Raw genomic sequence first — 14,359 nt, 5'->3', positions numbered from 1 at the left:
GCATCAAAGCTTCCCTCTCACCTATTTTGCTTGGCAGACTTCTGGCATTGGTGAACAAACATATTAATTGATTGACGTCCTTGGAGCTTCAAGTCGCCATAGCTGATACCCACCTACCCAGCCTTAGTTACCTAGATACTGATCATGGGGTAAACCCAATGGTCTCTAAGTTCTGAACAAACACTTTAATTCATTGACACGTTGTGCACACATATTTTGCATATTTTTTATTTTAATACAAATGGTACCAATTCCACTGGTTGTTTGTAACATGTGAACCTTCTTATCATCTGCCATAGCCCTTCCCCCATTTTTCCCCATTCCACCCACCAATAAGTACTGACCTCTCTCTGATCTAACTACCTCGTTATAATCTCATTCTCCCTCCCCCCTCGATCCTAGTTTAAATACTCCTCCAGCCTTCCCATAAACCTCTCCCCCAGCACAGCAGACCCCCTTCCATTTAGGTGCAAACCATCTCTAGCATATAGGCTGCACCTCAATGAAAAGTCTGCCTCGTGCTCTAGAAACCCAAATCCTTCCCTCTCACACCAGGTCTCCAGCCATGCATTGAGTTCTCTAATCTCCCTCTGTCTTTCCTGAGTTGCGAATGGCACAGGTAATATTTTGTGCGCTCCAAGCTTCGCTTTCCTGAGAATGCTGCCCGGTGAAACGTACATAGAGGCATGATCCAGTTACTTTCGGGTGCCCGTGACATCACATCCTGCCTATCGAAAGCGAGGCTTGGAGCGCACGCCGGCCATACTATTGGAATTTACACATATAATGTAGTGGTGCCGGTTATTTGGGCACCACTACATGTGAGTGTATTGACATACATTTATTTGTTATGCCATTTTTTTCAATAAATCCTACACTTAGAGCTTATCTTAATTATGTGGTTTATTAATTTGGAATAACTAGTTACTTGGAGCATCAACTTTATTTTGAGGAGAGCCTGGGATTATGAATTCATCTACTATTGGTATATCCGGCGTTTTATGACCATCCAACTGGGGGTGGTTATCTTTGATTCCTTGGGTCCATATTCCTTATTAGGAGACCGGGAGGTCTGATCCAGGAAAGCCTGTTGCTGGTCGCCAACACTTATGATAATAAAGCGTATTTGACCACCTAACTGGGGTAAATTTTTTCTGGTGAGTGAGCAATTCACTTATTGTCTGCACATGGTGAAAGAACACGTTTTTTGATCTACAGGACTATATTTTCATGGGACCGTCACCTTAATGTTCACTATATATTGTTTTTTGTCTTGGAACATCATTTGTTAGATGATGTTGAGAGTATACTGTATTATTTATTTGTTTTTATTTTTTGACACACAATTATTGTAGCGCCAACCTATTCACATACTTAACTCCTACAAATCATACTCAGAGTAAGAGATGATCAAAATACCCTCCAGTTGCCCTATCCCTTAAAATTATAAAAGAAGGGGAAGAAGAAAATAAGTGGGTGGGGGGGGGGGAAGAGGAAAGGGAAGGGGAAAGGACTGGCAGCCAGCCCTAGTAGGCGCGAGAATAATTGGGTTAATGACTGGCCCAAGCAAAGCATGGGAACAATATAAACACAAAGAGACAAATCATACTGTCAGACCTTGGGCATCCATCCATTTGCTCCACATCTTATCAAAGTTACGGGGACAAATTCTGCATGCATTAATGGCAGCCTTCCAATTCCATAGCGTTGCTGTGGAAAGATTTTTCCACTTAAGAGGTTTTTCCCACCTAGCATAGTATAGGACATAGAAAATAAACAGCTTAGTGTGCTTAGGGGTTGCAAGCATATATGTAAGGCCGAGTAGTAAGACTAACGGGTCCCTAGGCAAGGTTACCAGATCAGGCACATTGATGACACTCACCACTCCCGTCCAGTAGATTTGTAGCCTGGAGCAAGACCAGAACATATGGAAGTAGGAGCCCACCTCCAGTTTACAATGAGGCCAAGTGTCAGATTGATCTGGGTATATTGCAGCAAGTTGCTGTGGGGTGTAATACACCCTGCAAATAAATTTCAGTTGAAAGAGCTGATCCCTTGAGATCACAGTGGGTACAAAATGTGAGAGACAGTCAGTGAGGGAAGGTCAGTATGACACCAGTCGAACAGATTAGAGAGAGGGGACAATTGAGCATATAGAGCTGACAAAGGTTTTGGAAGATACTCACTCAAAAGCATGCTTTCAAGAGGAACCATTTGAAGGACGATGGGCCATGGCAGCATGTCGTAACTGAAGGTAGCGAAACAACATGCAGTTTGGCAGGGCATAGAGATGCTTAAGATCAGCAAAAGACAGTAGGGTGCCCCTGGGCATGATATGTCGGAAAGTTCTTATACCGCTCCCAGCCCATAGAGCCGGGTCAGGTATGGAGTAAAAATGTGGAATGATCAGGTTACCTCACAATGGAATGTTAGGTGAATAGACCCCAGAGGAGTGATACTGAGCCCAGGCCTGTGCCCATACCCAAAGTGTTGTTTGAGGTGTAACAAATGAATTCCTGGAATGGACTGTAAAAAAAAAATGTTCTTACCTATACACAAGTGGTTTTTGTTGCCTTCAAAGTTATCCCCTTGTGAAGAGACACACTTTTGCACTTTTCTAGACAACTGTGTCACTGCCAGAAACATTCCTGGAATTCGTTTTTTGGAACACCGAGCAGCATCTTTGTTGCAGTGTGCTGGATGTTCAGAATGTCATCAAATCCGTCTCCTTTTCAGGCATTTTTTTTATTTTGGAAGCAGCCAAAAATCACAGGGTGCTAAGTCAGGGGAATAAGGTGGTTGGTCACATTTCTGAATGGATTTCTGAGCCAAAAAATTGCAAGCACTTAATGCATTATGTTGAAATACTTCTGCATTCTTCAAAGATTGAATGAAATTTGAGGACAACATTCTTTCTCATTCTCAAATCCTCCTTTCAATTTCTCTGCTATCATTCACACACTCAATCTTCGATCTGAGCATACAAGGGTTTGCACTCCACAGTTGTCCACATTTGCATTTGTCCTTTGCGTTTTTGGCTGCCTACCTCTTGCGTCATCATGAGTATCTTCCCGCCCCTCCTTAAACCGCCTATGCATTCCATTCAAGAACACTTGATTTCTTCACCATAAGCCTGTTCTAAGAGAGCTAAAGTTTCACTTGCACTTTTGCAATTTTCAAGCAACATTTCGTGCTAATCTGCTGTTTCAGATTCCTGTCACTCATTTTCCACCAAATAGTGCAGGATTTATAAGGTGGCAAAAGTGGCAACTGCCTTGAGCCATCCTGATAGAAGGTGCCCCCCTCTATGCAAAAAGTAATATAAAACAATATAAAATGATAAATAATATAAAATACTGTATAATAATAAAAACACATTTAATAAATGTATCTTGTGAAGTATTATTTTGCCTACCATCTTCTGTAAACATTTTTACTCTGGACTGGTATATTGTATCATTTTTTTAAAACAGATTTCAGCAGCTGAAGCGAACCACACATAGAGCGCTTACACTCTTCAGAAAGGTATCCTATGACTGCATGTGTGTATGCTCGTGATCTCAGAATTACGTTGTGTCATGCATTTTGAAAATGCGTGACTGTCATTGAGAATGGAAACTATCTCTATGTATAAGGAGCCCATCAAACCTGAAGTGCCCTAGGCCCCCCCAAGGTCCATGTCTGGCCCTGCGACTAACAGCTCAATGCACACATATTTTATTTCTTCTACTACCCTGTAAAGATTTAGTCAACTAGTCTGTGACCCAGGTGATCGCTGGTGGATGCACACAATGTGTGTCCAACAGTGATCACCACAGGTAATCGCTGGCTGTGTGGTGAGCCACAAATACCTGCGGCTGCCGCCAACCTGTTATAGTGAACGGGGCCAGCAGCCACATTTAGCCACTCAGAGCCACAGCAAGAATCGAAAAATTTCTGCCGCTACGATTCCCACCGGCCTAAATTGCCTGTGTGAATGTAGCCTAAATCTCAGACATCTGGAGACTGGTGTTGTTTTCTATTGTGCAGTGCCTCTCTAAAGAGCTCAGAAAGATTGCTGTTGATGCGTTGAAAGGGAAGTCTCCTAGAACCCCAAAATTCCATTTGAAGATCTGCAGGTAACTCTTGCTACAGTTGATGCCAAAGTTCAGGCATCTACAATCAGAAAAAGAATACACCAATTTAGCCTGCATGGGAGTTATAAACCTTTACACTTTAGAACCACTTTAAATATTTAATAATTCAATTGCACTTACACTGTCATGTTGTAGACATTTTAACTACTTAAATGAGTGGGGAAACATCTTCATCATCATGTGACTAACTACTACTAGCTATACAAGAACCTGGATAAATGAGAACCTTCAGGTCCTTAAATTACATAAGATATGTTGACATTTAGAAATCTGACCCCAAATGCTTTATAATGCCAACTGAAACATGAAAACATGAAACATGAAACATGAAAACACAGAATGCCGACGTGTGCTTTTCTCAAGAAATATAGCTCAGATGACATCAAAGTGAAAATACAGGTGATACCTTTTATATGATTAATATATTTAATGCATGTGTAGCAGTGCCCCTGTAGGAGGGTTCTTTTCCCAGTAGCTGTCCCACAGCCAGATACACAGTCACTCCTTTAGTTCACAGTCCAGGGGTATTCTCGTTTTGGTGTTTTTTATATTTTTGGGTAGTGTGTATAGGGATAGGAAACTGCATGGGATACTAAAAAACTATGTATCAACAGGAAGACACCCTTTTTTTGTAGAACTATTAGCCAAGTCCTTGCACAAGTAAATGGTAGATGGAGGCTTGTAGCATCAACTTGGGAAATGTGAGCAAAGTCCTTTCACTAAGAATCTAATAGACAAAGCTCTTCAGGACAGCAGACACCATGTCCACTTTGAACACAGCTGACTCTATAGCACCAGAATGGTGGCAACAGCACACAATCTCTAGGATCTCTCACACCAGATTGTACTCACTAACATCTTGATGATTGGTTTTCTCCTTCCAGTATCTTTCAGACACTTTCTCTGTGATACCAGAGTAGATGCTCAGATGAAAAATCTCTCAATCAGCTTTAATAACTTTCAGCAAAGTAAGCCTCCCCAGCTAGCCCAGCTAGAACCTCGTGGTAGGCTTTCCCAGGGAGCAAACAGCCCCCCTAGGCTGTGAACTCCTCAGGGACAAGACACTTCTGTTCCAAGTCTCAAACTATTTATACATCTTCCCAGCAACCATCTGTGCATACTCTCATGGGATTGGCTGAGACAGTATAAATATTCAGGCTGCCTATTTGCCTTGCTCCACACCTATATTCCAGAACCACCCAGAAAGCTCTGGATTGCAGGGAAATATGCAACATGAGAAACACAGATCAGACCTAAATAATCACATGAAGCCACACTGATTACAGTGAGCCCAGAACAAAAAAAGGTGTACTTGTACACATAAGGCAAACCAACAAACAAACCTGAAGTAAAGCCAAAGTTGTGCTGTGAGGGTGTATTCTTCTTCTGAAGTACTCAATGCTTGGAAATCAAGCTGATCCAATGGCTTCACTACCAACTGCATAAAATTGCTGAAAAAATAGTTTAACTCCTACCTGTTGACCCTAAGCATATATCCAGCCTCATGGAAGTGGGCCTTTATCTGTGGGCAAGTGTACAATCCAAACGCACACATTCCTGCCATTAAATGGCTGTGTGTATAAGTGGGTGCTGCAGCGACCATTGGCTGAAACCGAACAAAATCAGCAAGGAAAAATGTCACCAGCACACCGAGGATCACCAATATGGGTCCAAAGGTTTTAATGAACGATAGTTACAGCAAGGCAACGTTTTGGAGTCTTGCAGGACCCCTTCATCAGGCATGTGACATTCATCCGTGGGGTCACATACATGAGTGTCTGTCTTTGTGCTGGGAAGAGAAAGATATGTAGGGGGGGATTTACTAAAACTGGTGCACTCAGAATCTGGTGCAGCTGTGCAGGGTAGCCAATCAACTTCTAACGTCAGCTTGTTCAATTAAGCTTTGGCAATAAAACCTGGAAGCTAATTGGTTTCTATGCAGAACTGAGCCAGATTTTGCACTCTTCTGTTTTAGTAAATAACTCCCATTGCATCTTTCTCTTCTTACAAGAGTGAAAGATATCAACACAATCTAAAAAAAAGTTACAAAAAAAAATAAAACTAAAGAAAAAAATAGCTAGATCAAGGTTTGATCTAGATCAGTGCCAGGATTAGGGTTAGGGTCAAAGTAAGGGTCAAAGGTCAATGTTGGGGTCAAAGGTCACGGTCAGTATATTTTGGGAAGAATTTTTAGAATACACTTGAGACACTTTTGAAAAATCTGTTTTTCTCTCTGTACGCCAATAGAGAGGTGGTCTTAATTAGCTCCACTTTTACATTTGGCACATTCAATACGATACATTGTAAAAGTGGCACATTTTAGAACTATTTGAATTTGTTGCACGAGTTTTTGTCAGAACCAAAAGTATCACAAAGGCTACATGAATTTGGTGCAATACAGTAACAAGAGGGATTAATGCCAAAAAAGTGGAACAGCAGCTTTATTGATCCTACCACCCTTGTTTGGAAAGCCATTTAACCCCTTGGCGCTGGTGCCTTCCGGCCCTTTAAGGGTTTCAGAAGCCTGGAGGAAGGGTGGGGTTTAGGGTCACATGACCGCCATGAAAAGCAGTCACGTGGTCGGGAAAGGTCCCGATCGAAAGAGGAGATTGGGACCTTTCAATGAGTACTGGACATGTGTGCTGGGAGCGCGCAGGGCGCACGCTCTCAGCACATATGTTTTTCTTAATTGCACGCAAATGTGCGGCCGCTTGGCGTCAAGGCTCAGACGCCGGGAGGCCGCACATTTGCGTGCGGCCGGCGCCAAGAGGTTAATGTATGTTATATGGAATTACGCAGTTCACTTTAGTACTGATATTTAAATGATGTAACAAAATGGCTTTTTTTCATGATTGATTCAAAATAATAGCAAGTATGTCTGGGTTGTCCCATAAAGTCCCTTTAAAACAATGTTTTTTCTCTTGAAGCAATTATGCAGAGCAACAGTTTTGACTTTCCTTTGGCTTGACAGAGATGCACACAAGCTTTTTACAAAAAGATAAGTAATGGCACTTCTTTATTTCTCTAACAGCTGGTTTCCTTTAAACAAATGTATGGAAATTAATTTAACTATTTTCAAAATACCTAAAATAAAACAGCACTTTGAGTACTATACCTTACAATTAAAGTAAGATAAGCTAAAAGCGCTTGAGTTACAATACTATATTTAGTGAGTTCTAAAGGGTATTGCCTTCACTTTCCGGCTCCTACCTATGGCTAGCATAAATTAGCCTATTATTGTAGCTCCAGTTACAGTGAGACAATAGTCGCTCACTTTATAGAAAGGTGGCTTATTGTTAAGTTGTAGCATTTCCTTACCTGGGAATGTCCTTGTTCTATCTCTTTAGAAACTACTTGCGTAATAGTTGTACAATATAATTTACAAATGACATCTATGTGTTTCATGATCCATCATTATCAGGGATTTTACCAGATAGAAACATAGAAGAGTGACAACAAAAAAAAAGGACCATGCGGTCCATAGAGTCTGCCCCATTGAAAAAATAAATAAATATATATATATATATATATATATATATATATATATATATATATATATATATGTGTGTATTTTTTTTCTTTTCTTCTTTTTTTATGCATTTGTCCCAAGCGTGTTTGAATCAACTTGCTGTTGACTGACTCACTACCTCTGCTGGAAGTCAAAGTCTATTCCAAACATCAACTACTCTTTTGGTAAAATATAACTTCGTAAGATTAGAATTGAACTCTCCTCCTGCTAGTTTATGACCATATCCCCGTGTTCTTGATCTTAGCTCTAAATTGAATATACTGCCCTCCTGAATCTTATTCACCCCCTGGATGTATTTAAATGTTTCAGTCATATCTCCCCTTTCCCTTCTTTTCTCTAGACTGTACATATTATGTTCCTGAAGTCGCTCCTGATAGGTTTTATCCCTCAGACCTTTCACCATTTTTGTTCCCTGTCTTTGGACTCATTCTATCTTATCAATATCTTTTTGTAAGTGAGGTCTCCAGAACTGGACACAATATTCTAAATGAGGTCTAACTAAACCTTGTACATACTGGCCAAATATCAGCCAAAATCAGCTGGTTCAGCAGCAACCCCCTGTCAGAACCCAAATGCACAGCGGGGGAGATCACTGCACTAACATCGCTTGTTTTAGTATAATGATCTCTCTATTTTTGGGGGGGTAACTGCAAGGAGAATGTTTTCCTTTAGTAAATTAGACAGACTGCCCTGGTTAGGGAAGGATTAAGCTCAGGTTTGCCACTTTCCTGGGTTTTTTTTTTGTGTCCTGCATTCTATCCCAGTTATATACATTATGTAGCGCTACCCCCCAAAGGAGCTGCTTGTATGTTTTCCACGGGCTCCCCTTTTTCCGCCTCGCAGCCAGACACAATGTATTTCTTCAAACAAATACACTCACACACACTTCCCCTTATTGTCTTCAATGACCAGTCTAGGGGATGCTTTGTTTTTGGAGTTTATTGTAGAACTGGGGATAGGGCTAGGGAGTTGTAGTAGGATACTGCAAAATCAGAACTATTCACACTGAGGACATCTAGCTGATCTCTTAGTTGAACACTTATGAAGTCTTGGCTGACAGTAGATAGCAGACTTCTCTTTACTGTGTATCAACAAGAAGTAAGTGAGCGAAGACCCTTTAACAGTAGTAGTAGTTGCAAGGCTGGGCTCATCAGGCACAAGCTAGTTACAACAGACTGCAACAGCCCAATGGTAACTTAGCTGAGCAAAGTCCTATGCAGTAGCGACAGTTAGACAAGCTTTCACAGTGCCAGCCAGTGTTCCCTTTTCTCAGACCCATGCTGACGATCAAGCACCAGAGTGGTAGCAAGCACACAGAGTCCCCACGATCTCTCAGAGTCTGTACTCGCAAGTTCAAGGACAGAATGGTTGCCTCCTTCCAATGTTCCAAGTGACTTTCTCCAGCGATACCAGACAGATCTTTGGCAGACAGCTCCTCTCAGTCAGCTTACTGTAGAACCAGGGTCACTCTTCCTATCTTCAGGCCCTCAGGTTGACCCACCTGAGGCCGCATGGTAGCAAGTGCCAGGTGAGGCAGACTGCCTCCAGTCTGACTGGTGCAATCCACTCCTTGGACAGATGCTGAACCCATGTGCTCTCAGAATATAAATAGCACTCCCAGCATTCAATGGAGAAACCTTCCCCTGCAATTGGCCAGGGCTGTATCCAAATTCATGCTGTCCATTTGCCTAGCCCCTACCCATGTTCTGGAAGGCTCTCATAGCTTCCTGAAGTTTGGCAGAACTCAAACTCCAACAGCACCAGAGTAGCATGAGTAGACCTAACTTATCAATCACAGCACTTTGTAAAGCAGAATACCACACTGGATTTACCTGACAGTCTCTCTGGTAAGCAGAGAAACATAGCTACGCTTAATCTAACTATACACATCCTAGCACCTGATTAGGGGGGTGCTACAAGTATACTGTATATAGGGGGAAGGCTGGGCTCAGAGAGGGGGGACCACATGGGAAACAGGAAGGTCTGAATCACTGTGAAGGATGTACCCCGAAGCAACTTTAGCCTACCACCCTTAGAGGACACTCCAAGTATGGATTTTGCCAAACAAAGAATATAACAGAAGATGTAAAAAGGAAATAAAGGCTGCAAAAATGTAAAACGAACGACAGATTGCAAAAGATAGCAGAACAAACCCCAAAACTTTCTTCAGATATATTAATAGTAAAAAGGTCTGGTCCAAGCATATAGGCCCTTTACAAAATAATCTAGAGAGGGTGACTGGGGACAAGGAGAAGGCAAATTTATTAAATCCCTTCTTCCGCTCTGTGTATACAAAGGAGCATGGGGGAGCTCTTGTCCATAATGGGCATGGTATTGACGATCCTTATTGGCTCACAAATGATATGATCCAGAAATATTTAGACAGAATAAAGGTGAATAAAGCACCTGGACTGGATGGCATACACCCACGGGTCCTTAAAGAACTGAGCTCTATCATTTCAAAGCCATTGTTTATAATTTTAGGGACTCTTCAATGACTGGCATAGTACCACTGGATTGGTGTAAGGCCAATGTGGTGCCAATATTTAAAAAGGGATCAAAATCTTTACCAAGTAATTGTAGACCTGTTAGTTTAACATCTATAGTTGGGAAGATACTGGAGAGTTTAATAAAAGACCACATAGATGAGTTCTTGCTGGGAAAAAATATTTTAAGTAACAGACAGTATGGATTAATGAAAGACAGAAGTTGTCAAACAAATCTGATTTCTTTTTATTAGGAGGTGAGAAAAACCTTGGACAGAGGGGTGGCGGTAGACGTGGTTTACTTGGATTTGCAAAAGTGCTTGACACAGTTCCCCACACATGGATAATGTGTAAGGTAAAGTCTATGGGCTTGGAAAAATCTGTATGTAAATGGATAGAAAACCTGCTAAAAGATCAGAGAGTAGTGGTTAATAATTCATACTCTGAATGGTCTGGGATTGTCACTGGAGCTCCTGGCTCCTCCCCCCTACCAAGTGCTCATGATAGCAAGCCTGTTGTGTTGTTCCCAAGCCGCTCTCCTTGTATCCATTAACACACACAGAGCAGATTGGCCCTTCCCCCCAAGCTTTCACCTCACTGGCTGTGATTGACAGAAGCGGATGCCAAGGTCTCTGAGCCTATGAGGAGGGAGAGAGCTGGGAGAGCTGCTGCTCTTGTGCACATCGCAGGATCGAGATCATGGCTGAGGTAAGTATAATCCTAGGTTCACAGCTAACCATTTTCTGCTGTGTTTTGCAGAAACACATTACAGTCCATTTAACATTATTTCCTATGGGACAGGTGCACATCTCCGCATTTTCACCTGGTGTGTATTTTGGAAAGGGTCAGGGAATTTTTTGAACGCAAAACGTTGCGTTTTTGGTTCTATAGACTTCAATGGGAATGCTGCAGAAAAGCATGTATTGCATTTTTGCCATGTTTTTAATGCGTTTTGTGTTTAAAATCTGTCTAGCAACAAAAAAAAGAAAAAAAAAGAATCAAAAAAGTGGCAAAAAAGCAAGTGCAAAAATACAAAATGCAATGCAGAAGCTGTGAACCTAAATTAAGCGAACCTCTGCAGGGCAACTCTGCAGGAATGATTTCTAGCAGAAGCAGCAGCCTGCAGGTAATGGGATACCAGCCAATATATATAACTAATAAGTTTTGTGCTGTAGCCCAAAAAATAATATACTAAACTTCTGCTTTAATCCCTTGGCACCACCTGGCCCTTTAAGTGTTTCAGAATCCGGGAGACAGGGCGGGGTCACAGCAGTCACATGATCGTGAAAGGTCCTGATCGAAAGAGGAGATCGGGACTTTTCCATGAGTACCGGGCATGTATGCTGGGAGCATGCAGGGCGTGCGTTCCCAGCACATATGTTTTTCTTAACTGCCCAGACATCGGGAGGCCGCACATTTGCGCTCATCCGGTGTGAAGAGGTTAAAGTCCAACTCCAAGCAACTAAAAAATGATCCCTTAAGGTGGGCTGTGCCTGTATTGTGAGGATTAATAGCTAATTTGGGGGGAAAGGAGATACAGTTCTACTTACCTGATCCTCTGTTCCCCCAGCAGGCAGTGCTTCCCCATGCCCTGGTGTGATGACTGGTCTATGTCATCGCATCCAGTGCAGGGCTATGGACCCTGCTTTGGTTTTAATGATGTCAGGACCATAGATGACTGGAATATGGAGGAGAAGCTATGGGACTGGTCTAGCTGGGGGGAGGAGCAGAGGATCAGGTAAGTAAATTTTCTTTTGTTGTTCCCGTAGATCAAAACAAGCAATTGACCCTTACACTGCAGGCACAGCCCCACTACAAAGGATCATTTCAGACGGGGCGGACCTGTCAGAAGATCCACTGAGCAAGCGAATGACAGGTCTGTGTCTATAGAGGACACTGCCCGCTGTCCTCTATGAGCTATCAGATGGAATCTGATCTACCAGATCTGCATCCATTCTTCATTTGTTTTTAGCTGAGAGGATCAGATCGGATGTAGGTGGGTGTAAACGGGCAAGGACACAGGGGCCCCATGATCCCCTATTGCCCGGGGACCCCATGAGTTGTCAGTCCGCCCCTGGTCAATGTCATAATTCACATCAGTGCTTGCAGTTCCAATGCGGTCCGGTTGCAGAAAAAAAAAGAACAGGCTGCCCTTTTTCTGCACAGAACTGTCGTGGAACGTGGTAAACGCATCAAAAATGCACGGGAGCGCACCAAAAACACACTGGAACGTACATGTCTGTATTTAAATTGAAGAAAAAGAGAGGGGAAAAAAGTAACTGGAATGCATAAAAAAGCGCCAAAAATGCTTCAAAAATGTGCATGCAGAAACGCATCCGAAACGCATCTGGACTGCGTTTCTATAGTGTGAACCAGCCCTAAGAACTAGTTCACACTAGATGCAGTTCAGTGCGCTTTTTTTCTGCATCAAAAATGCATGCACAGTGTTTTCCATGTATTCCAATGGTCCTGGTTCACACCAGTGCAGTCAGTTCTAGTCAGTTTCTAGTGCAGAAAAAAAAGTAGAGCATGCTGCATTTTTTCTGCACAGAACCGTACTGGAACATAGCAATCTGCATCAAAACTGTACTGGAACTGTGTGTGGTATGAACTGTATGCAAAAACGTATCCAGAAAGCATCTGGAGTGCATTTTTGTTTTGTGGCTCCATTCACACCTATGAAGTTTGCTTTTTGACCGTTTTGCAGTGCTTTTTTCCAGTTTATTTTTCTATATGCATTTTTGACGCTTTCTTACTGCATTTTGCGTTTTGTTCAGCTTTTTTTTAAAGTGGAATTATTTTTGCTGCTGGGCAGAATAAAAATGCAAAATGCAGAATGTGGCAAAAATGCATTTTACCGTGTTTTGCGTTTTGTTCAGCTTTTTTTTATTTTTTTTTTGTTAAAATGGAATTTTTATGTTGGCCAGAATAAAAATGCAAAACACAAAAACGCACTACTATGCATTTTAACAACTTATCTATTAGCAAAAACGCTGCTTTTTGGTTTTAGGCTCCATTCACACCACCAGGGGCGGACTGAAAACTCATGGGGCCCCGGGCAATAGGGAATCATGGGGCCCCTGTGTTCTTGCCCAAACTCAAAAAAGCCTATGAAAAAGGTACCAGGGGCATCTCATGGGGCCCCTACTGACCCTGGGCCCTCGGGCAGTGCCCGAGTTTCCAAACGGTCAGTCCGCCCCTGCACACCACTGTATTTTTTAGTGCTTTTTGCAGAAACGCACTACAGTCCATTTAACATGGTTTCCTATGGAACATGGTCACATCTACGCTTTTTTGAGCGGCTGCGTTTTTGGAAAGGATCAGGGACTTGTTTAAAAGCAAAAAGCAGCGTTTTTGCTACAATAGAGTTCAATAGAGAATATGCTGAAATGCATGGTAGGGCGTTTCTGTGTTTTGCAACAAAAAAATTCCACTTTAACAAAAAAAATATAAAAAGAAAGAGCTGAACAAAAAGCAAAACACGGTAAAAACATGTGTAGAAAAATGCAAAACGAACTGCGAAAAGCACTGTAAAATGAACAAAAAGCAAACTGCATAGGTGTGAATGGAGCCTTAAAAAAAGTCCCTGAGCCTTTCAGAAAACGCAGCAAAAAAAGCATAGATGTGAACGTGTTCCATGTTAAGGCTAGGTTCACATATGTGCAGGTGGTGCACGCGAAAACCCGCAGAGAAATGCGGACCCACGGGCGGGCGCCATTAATTCTAATGGCATGCCGTCCCCACTGGAAAACACAACTGTACTGGGAACCGAGGTTCCCGTGCGGGCTGCGTTTTCAGAAGAAGTGCAGGGACTTCTTGCCTGTGTGTCACGGGCACGGGAGTCCATTCAAATGAATGATCTGCACAGCCGCATATATGTGAACCCGGGGCTTAATGGACTGTAGTGCGTTTCTGCAAACAGCACTAAAACAACGCATTGGTGTGAATGGAGCCTAACACCAGGTGTCACGACAAAAACGTCCATCTGTCAGATTACCAGCAGAGGGCGCTTTAACCACGCCGGAAATGTGAGTGTGAATGTCGGAGACGGATGGCGTCATCCTGAAAGTCCTCTATTGTTGGTGTTATGCAAGGAGTTGGTGCTGGGCTAGCGCGTTCATGTGAATGTTACACAAGGAGGAGGCACGCGCAGCAGGTAGTGTACTGGGAAGGGGTCGGAGTGATGGGTCAGTGCGTGCTTGGACTGT

At 42.5% G+C, this 14,359-nt stretch overlaps 1 protein-coding gene across 1 annotated transcript in view; it reads left to right on the top strand.

Moving 5' to 3' along the window:
* Window positions 1–14,192: 14,192 nt before the first annotated feature.
* Window positions 14,193–14,359, top strand: part of LOC149460088 (deoxyribodipyrimidine photo-lyase-like) — a 37,953-nt gene continuing 37,786 nt past the window's right edge. The window contains exon 1 of the mRNA XM_089680109.1: window positions 14,193–14,307. The gene's annotated coding sequence lies outside the window, so the exon portion shown is untranslated. The remainder of the gene's footprint in view (window positions 14,308–14,359) is intronic.

This window comes from Staurois parvus, unplaced genomic scaffold, assembly GCF_062004578.1.
Source record: "Staurois parvus isolate SC_StPar_1 unplaced genomic scaffold, SC_StPar_1.0 ptg000235l, whole genome shotgun sequence".
Classification (NCBI taxonomy): Eukaryota; Metazoa; Chordata; class Amphibia; order Anura; family Ranidae; genus Staurois; species Staurois parvus.
This window is presented reverse-complemented; position numbering and strand designations above follow the sequence as displayed.